A 9,969-nucleotide genomic window follows, 5' to 3' on the forward strand; every position below is an offset into this window, starting at 1 on the left:
AAAGGTAAATGATAAATGTTTATTTTGGCCATTGCAACTTAAAAGATATATGTTTCCTGGGATATGGGCTATTATGACCAAAACAGCATGGTACTGGTACAAAAACAGGCACATAGACTAATGGAACAGAATAGAGAGCCTAGAAATAAGGTGACACATCTACGACCATCTCATCTTTGACAAAGCTGACAAAAACAAGCAATGATGAAAAGATTCCCTACGTAATAAATGGTGCTGGAATAACCAGCTAGCCATATGCAGAAGACTGAAATTGAGCCCCTTCCATACACCATATACAAAAATCGACTCAAAATAGATTAAAGACTTAAATGTAAAACCCAAAACTATAAAAACCCTAGACAACAACCTAGGCAATACCATCTTGGTCCTAGGAATGGGAAAACGTTTCATGACAAAGACACCAAAAGCAATCACAACAAAAGCAAAATTGACAAATAGAATCTAATAGAACTAGGGATTCTGCACAGAAAAAGAAACTATAAACAGAGTAAACTGATAGCCTACAGAATGAGAGAAAGTATTTTCAAACTATGCATCTGATGAAGGTCTAATATCCAGCATCTATCAGAAATTTAAAAAGTTTACAAGAGAAAAATCACCCCATTAAAAAGTGGGCAAAGGACATGAACAAACTTTTCTGAAGAAGACATATATGCTGCCAACAAGTCTATGAAGAAAAGCTCAATATCACTGATCATTAGAGAAATGCAAGTCAAAATCACAATGAGATACCATCTCGTGCCAGTCAGAATGGCTACAATTAAAAAGTTAAAAAAAAAAAATTGATGCTGGCAAAGGTCTCAGAGAAAAGGGATCCCTTATACATTGTTGTGGAATTCTAAATTAGTTCAACCATTGTGGAAGTCAGTAGGGGGATTCCTTGAAAAACTAAAAGCAGAACTACCATTTGACCCAGCAATCCCATTAATGGGTATATATCAGGTAAATATGAATCATTCTACGGAAAGACACATGCATGTGAATGTTCATTGCAGTACTGTTCACAATAGCAAAGACATGAGATAAACCTAAATGCCCATCAGTGACAGACTGGACAGAGAATATGTGGTACATATATATCACAGAATATTATGCAGCCATAAAAATGAAAAAGATCATGTATTTTGCTGGAATATGGATGGAGCTGGAAGCTATCATTCAAAGTGAATTAACGTAGAAACAGAAAACCAAATACTGCATGTTCTCAATTATAAGTGGGGAGCTAAATGAGAAGAACTTAGAAACATAGAGAAGGAAACAACAGACACTGGTGTTTATTTGAAGGAGGAGGTGGGATGGTGGAAAGAAAAGATAACTATTGGGTACTAAGCTTACTATGGGGGTGATGTAATAATAGGTACAACAAATCCCCATGACATGTGTTTATGTAACTAACCTTCACATTTACCCCCAAACCTAAAACTAAAATTTTTTAAAAGAAAAAGTTTTAAAAATAATTTTCATAAGCATGTTTTTTAAATATGTGAATCTAGGCAACTGGACATCGGGTAGCCTGTAACTGTTTGCTCTGCATCTATCCCTTTAACTGCTTCCAGCTCACCCACACCCAGGTCATGAGTTTCACATAAAAGCTTCATAACTCATGGAGTTTCTACAAACCTGGAGCTTCATTATTTTTCTCCTTCTGCAGTCTTTAAACCATTTCATGCAATCTCAGCCTACCTTTGTATTGACTCTGGAGCTAGCTGCAAACTTTAAGGATGCTGCCTTTGCTATAAGAGTTATATCCAAAGAAAGAAGCACTGCCCTAACTTACACTATGTCCAGGTTTATGCAGGGAAAGCATTGCCAGGCAGATGTAGAATCACCTCAGTCCCCACCCTGAGCCCCAAAGGTCCAAGGAGAGAGAAACTGAACAATGTCTACTATTACTTCAAACTTTTGAACCACTATCTTCTAAAACAGAAGCCCTCAAACTACAGCCCAAGGTCAAAGTCCAGCCCTTTTCCTGTTTTCATATGTCCCTTGAGATAGGTAGAGTTTCTCCCTATCTAAAAAGTTGTAAAGAAAGAAGGAGGTGGAGGACAGAACGGAGGTAGAAGAAAAGGCAAAGGCAGAGGAGAAAGTGAGGCAAAGAAGAAAATGAGGCATATGCAGTGAAGACTATATGTGGCCTACAAAGCCTAAAATGTGTCCTGACTCTTGTTCTAATCCACAAGCTTCGTTTTTTCAGGCTCTTGTAGAAAATGTTCCCGTGGCTTTCCATCACTATCAATATAACATCTACATTTTTCAACATAGTCTACGCTCCATCACCTGATCCTACCTATCCCTTAGTTCTTGTCAATTTGGCCCCAGCATACACTCTCTATTCACAGAGGCTGAATTACTTGATCTTTTGTGAACATAACATAAACTTTCATTCCACTGTGCCCTCTCTAACATTCTCTCCTCTCCTAGAATACACTTTTCCTCTAGCCCTCTTGGAAAATTCTTCCTAAAAGGCTAAGCTAAATTGTTACTTCTCTAAAGCATTCTCTGAGTGCTCCAAGGAGAATTAAGACCTCTGCACATCCACAGCATGTAGTTTGCCTTCTCTTAGTGCACTTTATATATTACTGAATATATGAGCCACCACTCTCAGTTGGAGACTGAAAGGTTTATCATTTCCATCTAGCTGTTTATATCATGCAGATAGCCTAAAAGCGGTCCTATATTTGAATTTACTTCTGCTTCTATTTACTGTTTACTTAATTTTGGAAAATAAAAAAGATGGACCAACAGTCCCAAATTAAACAAACGGTCAGACAGTTGAAAAGAATATAGTGCAGGCCTAGAGAATGGTTTGAGAAATAATTAAAACCTTGCTTGCAAAGTGAAGACATCTTAAAGATATTCTTGGGAAAGAGTAAGTGCTCATTTTATAGATATATGAGTCACTGTATTCCAAGAAAATGGATGCTATGCTAGGAAGTCTCCTACCTGCAGTACTGACATGAATAAAGAGATAAGAGAGAAAATGGGAAAAGGTGAGATAAATGGCTAGATTCTAGGGGGATATGAAGAAATCCACATGAATGTCTACAGGGCTCTTAATAATATGATTATTCATTTGTAAAGATGAACTCAAAAATAAAATGAGTTATACTATACATATGCTATTTAACTTTATGAAAATGGTCAATAAGATGAAGTTTTTGTTGTTTTTTGTTTGTTTGTTTTTTGATGGAGTCACTAGCTCTTGTTGCCCAGGCTGGAGTGCAGTGGCATGACCTCAGTTCACTGCAACCTCTGCCTCCTGGGTTCAAAGGATTCTTCTGCCTCAGCGTCCTGAGTAGCTGAAATTACAGGCAAGTGCCACCATGCCCAGCTAATTTTTGTATTTTTTAGTAGAGACAGGGTTTCACCATGTTGGCCAGGCTGGTCTCTAACTCCCGACCTCAGGTGATCTGCCCACCTCAACCTCCTAAAGTGCTGGGATTACAGACATGAGACACTGCACCCAGCTAAGATGAAGTATTAATATGAAAAAGGTTCATGGAAAATAAGTAGGTCGAAAATATATATATATAGACTATGACTTTTTGTGTTACTTATTCGAAATAAAAGATAAAACACCCTTTATGTGTATATGTGTGTATGAAAATGTCTACAAAATTTTACAAAGTATGCCTGATCAGCAAAAATAATTCCTTGGTAAATAAGGGAGGGGGATATGGGGATGATAATCCAAGAGAGTCAAAGGGCACTTTAACTGTTTCCTTGTGAATTGTTTGACTTCTTAACAATAATGTACATTTTTTTGTCAATTTAAATTTAAACCAATAAAATATGCATTCATATCACATCCAGATCCTACAATACATAACATTTCAACCAGACCTAAAAGAATACGTGATATATTCTCATTTATTTAGTTTTTAAATTATCTTTCTTGGGTTTTATATATCCATAATAAGAGAAAATCATAGGTGCTGAAATAGGTATTCCAAGGCTCAAAGACAAGCTGAGAAAATAAGAAATGAACCACAAAGGTTAAAATTTGTTTTCTTTGAGAATGTTAAATGTTGGCCCCCACTGTCTTCTGGCTGAGAGGTCTGCCATTAGTCTGTACAGAAAAGAAACATATGGATTAAAGCAGTTTCTATTAAAGGTGAATTAAACAAACAGTAGATAAAAGTTAAGCTACCACGGAAGCAACAGACATGAACATGAACACACAGAAAAGAAAAAAAAAAGATATTTTCTCCCCAGTCACATTGAAGTCAGGTGTCTAGTCTGTTTCAATGTTAGATCCTGTAAGAGATGATGATGTTGGGCACTGAAGGTGGAGAGGGATTCATAATGAAGGTCCAGAGATTGCCCTGGGCTTGCTCAGGCAATAAAATGCTGTGGATTTTTTTCTGAGTGCAAAATTTAAAATAGGGCTCAATATATTCACTTCATCTACACCACAGAAGGCAGACCAAGTGATATACTTTTGCTGAACTTGAGAGTATGAGGTCAAATTGGCCCTGAAAAAAAGACAAAGAAAGTATGGGACACAGGTATGTTTCAGTATTCAAGTCAGACAACGTTGAAATGGACTGGGTATTGAAGCATAGTGGTCCAGATAGTTCTGATGTGGCCAATGAAGGCTTTGTACTCCCTTTTGGACGTAGCAAGGAAGAAATTGTTCAGTCCTTCTCATGGTTGGAAATCGTGCCAAATGGCATAACACTGATGGTGAATTTCCAGGGAATGAGTACAGGAGACGCCATATGCTTTACAGAAAATAGCTTAAAATGTTCTAGAGAAACACAAGGAAAGAATAGGGTACATGTATATAAAAATATTTCAGAGCAATAGAGCTGAAGTTAGAACTCACAAAAATTTATGGCTATACATTGGCCAGGTCCCTATGACAGACCTGGGGCTAGCAAATGGTATAACAGCATTAACAGAGGAGCTGGCTTTGAGAGGATGAGATGTGGTGCTTATGGTGAAAACTATGGAAGCTATAATGATTACAATGGTTATAATGATGGCTATGGATATGGGTCAGATAGATTGGGAAGAAACTTGAAGTATTGTTTTTCAGGAATGTCTGATCATAGATATAAGGATGGTGACTCTACCTTTCAGAGCACAATGGGACATGGTGTACGCATGTATGGATTACCTTACAGAGCTACTGAAAATTATATTTATATTTTTTTCACTGCTCAGTCCTGGAGAGGACACATTAAATTTGGTCCTGTTGCTAGAGTAACTGGTGAAGCAAATGTCGAGTTTGTAACTAAGAAGATGCTGTGGCAACTATGTCAAAAGACAAAGCAAATATGCAACACAGATACATAGAATTCTTCTTGAATTCTACAATGGGAGCAAGTGGTGGTGGTTGTGGTAGAAAAATGGTGGGAGTCATGGGCTTGTCAAACCATTTCAGTTACAGTGGCCCAACCAGCCAGCAGCTGAGTGAGTAGTGGTTACGGAGGCAGCTATGATGACAAGAGCAGCATGAGTGGATAAATCAAGTTTTACAGGAAAATTCCAGTAATTTTCAATCAAACACTGCAGAGGTAGCCAAGGATCAATGAACAGCAGCTACTACAGTAGAGAAAACCATGCATCTATGGGGGTGGACAGCATGGGAGGGATGTCTAACATGTCTAATATGAGTGGTGAATGAAGAATGTAATTGATCCTGATCACAGACTCTTGGCCAACCTTTTTAAAGAAAAATCTTCAGTTTAACACTTTTTTAAATACAAGCTTCTGATTTATGCTGACTCTCTAAGTGGAAATCAGGGTTGTTCTGAAGATTTAATTAAGGCTCAGTGTTTTGTTTGTGTTTTTGTTTTTTTGAGACAGAGTCTCACCCTGTTGCCACGCTGGAGTGCAATGACATGATCTCGCCTCACAGCAACCTCTGCCTCCTGGGTTTAAGCAATTCTCCTGCCTCAGCCTCCTGAGTAGCTGGGATTACAAGCATGCGCCACCACACCAGGCTAATTTGTGTGTGTGTGTGTATTTTTAGTAGAGATGGGGTTTCTCCATGTTGGTCAGCCTGGTCTTGAACTCCTGACCTCAGATGAGCCACTTATCTTGGCCTCCCAAACTGCTGAGATTACAGGCATGAAGGGCTCAGTGTTTTTGAACACAGCATTCCTCTAGGATCTAACAGTGATGATGAGTAAACTAAAACTGTTAAAAAAATATTCATGTTTTTTCAAGTTAGTTATATTGTACAATGTGCTGAAGCAGTAAATGTATTTTGGTTAGAGCAGTTGAATTAAGTTAGACGTTACCCTTATACCACGCTACATTGAACACAGTTTGGATGCATGCTGAAATACATGTGTTTTTTTTTTAATTTTTTATTTTTGTAAAACTCAATATAAGAGCTGTATCTGCAATTAAAGTACAAATTTTGGGTATTTATTTTTAAATTCTAGTTTCATTTAATAACCTGTAGGGCATGTATGCTTAAGCTTTATTTATGTTGATAGGAAAATAATTAGAGGTATAATACCAACACTTTAGAAATTTCATTTTGGTGTTTGTATGACATTCTTAGGCTTTGATTTTAATCTTTCATTGTATTGTGATTTCCTTTTAGGTAGATTGTACTACATGAAACTTGTCAAATAATCTTCCTTTTAAAAACAGAAGAAGGAGAAGAAGGAGGAGGAGGAGGAGGAGAAGGAAGAGAAGGAGAAGGAGGAGAAGAAGAAAAGAAAAGAAGAAGAAGAAGAAGAAGAAGAAGATGAAGAAGAAGAAGAAGAAGAAGAAGAAGAAGAAGAAGAAGAAGAAGAAGAAGAAGAGGAGGAGGAGGAGGAGGAGGAGGAGGAGGAGGAGCAGGAGGAGGAAGAAGAAGAAGAAAGGTGGTATTATAACTTGTCACAACTAGTGATAACAGGTTAGAATAGTTCGTCAGAGTTATCTTATTTTGTAATTCTTGAAAAGCAATAAAGCTGAATAGTTAACTTCAGTGCAGACTAAATTAAAATGTAAAGTAATTTTCTTCTCTTTGATTCATAAATTGATTTATTCATTCATCCATCAAAGATTTACTGAGTGCCTAAAATGTGCCAGATCTTATATGCTGGGTGTGAAAGATACAGAAAAGAAATAACTCATGCTTTTTCTTGTACCTAAAAAGCTTAGTCTAACCAAGGCCTTTATGTAGAGTCAATGACTTCTAAGTGACTCACTGGCTGTCTGGGACAATATTGTTCTCTTTATTTCTCCTTACTGTTGGTTAAGATTTCCTCTAACTCTACTACAGATTCAACTCCTTTTATGTAGCAAAAACTGGCAATATGGAGTGGAGCTGTTCATCACCCTTTCACCATCTCTGCTTTCCAATTTCCAACACAGACGTTGGTAAACTTTTAATATAAAAGTGCCAGACAGTAAACATTTTAGGCTTTGTGAGATAAAAGTCTAGGTCATTACATAGATACTTATATAACCATTTAAAATGTAGAAACCATTCTTAGCTTATAAACCATATGAAAACAGGGCAAGATTTACCAATAATTTGCCAACCTTTGTTCTTTTAGAAACATCCAAGGATTGGAGAAGGAAGCAACAAAGTTGATATTCCTATCATTTAATGCCAGATGTAATGAAGAGCAAAATAGGCATGGTCCTTGCCTTCCCTGAGTTTACAGAGCAGGCACATGCCTAGCACATAATGGAGGTCTTCGTATCTAGTAGCAACTGTAATCCCTTGAGGGTATATATTTATCCAATTTCTCTTGCATGTCACAAAAAGAGCAGCTGTTTGGAAGCTTCTCTTACACTTACCCCATTATACTAAAATGAACTATTTGCATGTCTGTATCCCCATGAGGTAAAAACCTTTGAGAAGCCAAGGAGCATGTTTTATTTATCTTTATAATCTTAGTACCTAGCACTCCTGGTCCTTATGCATGTAATACACTCAATAATTGCTTGTCAGATGAATGGAACTAAACTGTTTTTATCACATTATGTGTGTGCCTTTTTAGGTGGCCACTTGTCTTTTTGCTAGAGTTAACTGTGTTGTAAAAAAAGACTGAATTCAAAGCTTTCACTTTTGAGAATGGAAGGGGGCGTATATTCACTGCAGTTGACATCACCATAGGGCTAAAAAAATCTTTGTGACATCCTATATTTTCAGCTGGCATGTGTGGCAAACTATTGTTTGCCTTTGCTCCAAGAAAAACTCTGCCTAATAACAATTTTCCTGTTGGTTTCACCAGGAGACTGTTTGTTTGCACACTCCTCTTGTGAGATCGATCAGGTCTTACATCTTTTTTTTCTTATTATTGCATAAAGAAAAAGAACAGCTTTTTCTTATGTTGACTGTTCTGTCTCTGTGTCCTGTGGGTAAAACTAAATATACAGATAGTGACTACTAAAAAGCGCATCTGGATGGCTAAAACTGACATTTGTCTTCTATGTGTACATGTGCAAAGCTAAACATGTACCCTTGGCAGCATGAAAGACACAAATGCTTTTAAAACTATACTCTATTTTTACCAGTATAAAAGAAATGCATATTCATTATAGAATATTTGAATATAATAGAAAAATGGAAAGGGAATAGGTTGTATATATACCCAGGATCTAAATATATCTGTTGTGATATTTTTCTCAAGTTTAAGCTTTATGTGCCTCAGTTTTTTTTCATCTAAAAATTGAAGGTAAAATCAATACCTTCCTTAAAGTGTTGTAATGAGTCTTAAAAGAGTTAATATATGCATAATGCCTAAAAGATATGTTTTTCTTTATTTAAAAAACTTGTATTTTAGGTTTAGGGGTACATGTGCATGTTTGTTATACAGGTAAATTTGTGTCATGGGGGTTGGTTGTACAGATTACTTTGTTACCCAGGTACTAAGTCTAGTACCCAATAGTTACTTTTTCTGATACTCTCCCTCCTCCTACCATCCACCCTCAAATAGACCCCAGCATCAGCTGATCCCCTCCTAAAAGAGATTCTTACACAGAGTGCATGCTAAACAAATGTTAAATAAATTGTACTCCTCATACTGAATAATATCATTTTTAAGTGCCTTAACTTGTTTTGTTATCATTATGTCATAATAACAAAACTTCCTTAGGGTAATTAAAAATTTTATTTAACGTAATTATGGCCCAATGCCTCCAACACATTGTTACAGTTAATAATAATACAGAATATTATATAAAAGGACCCGTAACTCTTATATATTTCATAAAACAAACTGAAATCAGTTACAAAATTCATAAATATTAATATTGTTTGAAACTTTGATCCTATTTAACCACAATTGTCAGAATAGCCTAGAAAAGTCTGTTTATGAAATATTTATAATGAACAGCTAAGTTTTCAATATATCTAGGTGACTCTAAGACCACTTAAAAAAGAGCATGCTTTGAAATTGTCCAAAGAAATCTTCATATTAACTAAACTTCAAATAGGTAATTGAATACTTGAATACTTATGGGAACTGAATCTGAATATTCAACTCTAAAGTAACCCATCAAACTTGCCATAATTTTCTTATATTTTCTTGAATCATAGACTAGAGATTACTCATCATCGGTTATTAACTTATTTTAATAGCATTTTTTAGTTTACATACTGTTTGTCCTCAACCTTCTGCACACCTTTCCATTTCAGGGACAAATTAATGAGTAAAATAGCCAGTGGACAAGAGTTATTCATTAAAACCGTGTCTATGAATGCAAAGTAAAATAGGTAATTTTGGTAACTGCCTAGATGGGAACAACATGATTAAAGAAATGTAAGTAATGATACCATTTTCCCAGGGAATAATTAGCAATGACTTGAAGTGTCAATTCTCACAAGAAATACAAATAGTAAATATACATAACAAATAAGTTCAAATTGGCTAAGGGGCTAAAGAAATGCAATATTTAACAAATATGAGGTGAAACCTTTTGTATAGAAAAGAAGAAAAAAAAATGAAGTAAGTCTCAATCCTGGAAAGACTGTGAAAGGAAATATGC

At 36.1% G+C, this 9,969-nt stretch overlaps 1 pseudogene; it reads left to right on the forward strand.

Moving 5' to 3' along the window:
• Nucleotides 1–4,290: 4,290 nt before the first annotated feature.
• LOC101037536 (heterogeneous nuclear ribonucleoprotein H2-like) lies at nucleotides 4,291–5,561 on the forward strand (annotated as a pseudogene).
• Nucleotides 5,562–9,969: the final 4,408 nt, after the last annotated feature.

This window comes from Saimiri boliviensis, chromosome X, assembly GCF_048565385.1.
Source record: "Saimiri boliviensis isolate mSaiBol1 chromosome X, mSaiBol1.pri, whole genome shotgun sequence".
Classification (NCBI taxonomy): Eukaryota; Metazoa; Chordata; class Mammalia; order Primates; family Cebidae; genus Saimiri; species Saimiri boliviensis.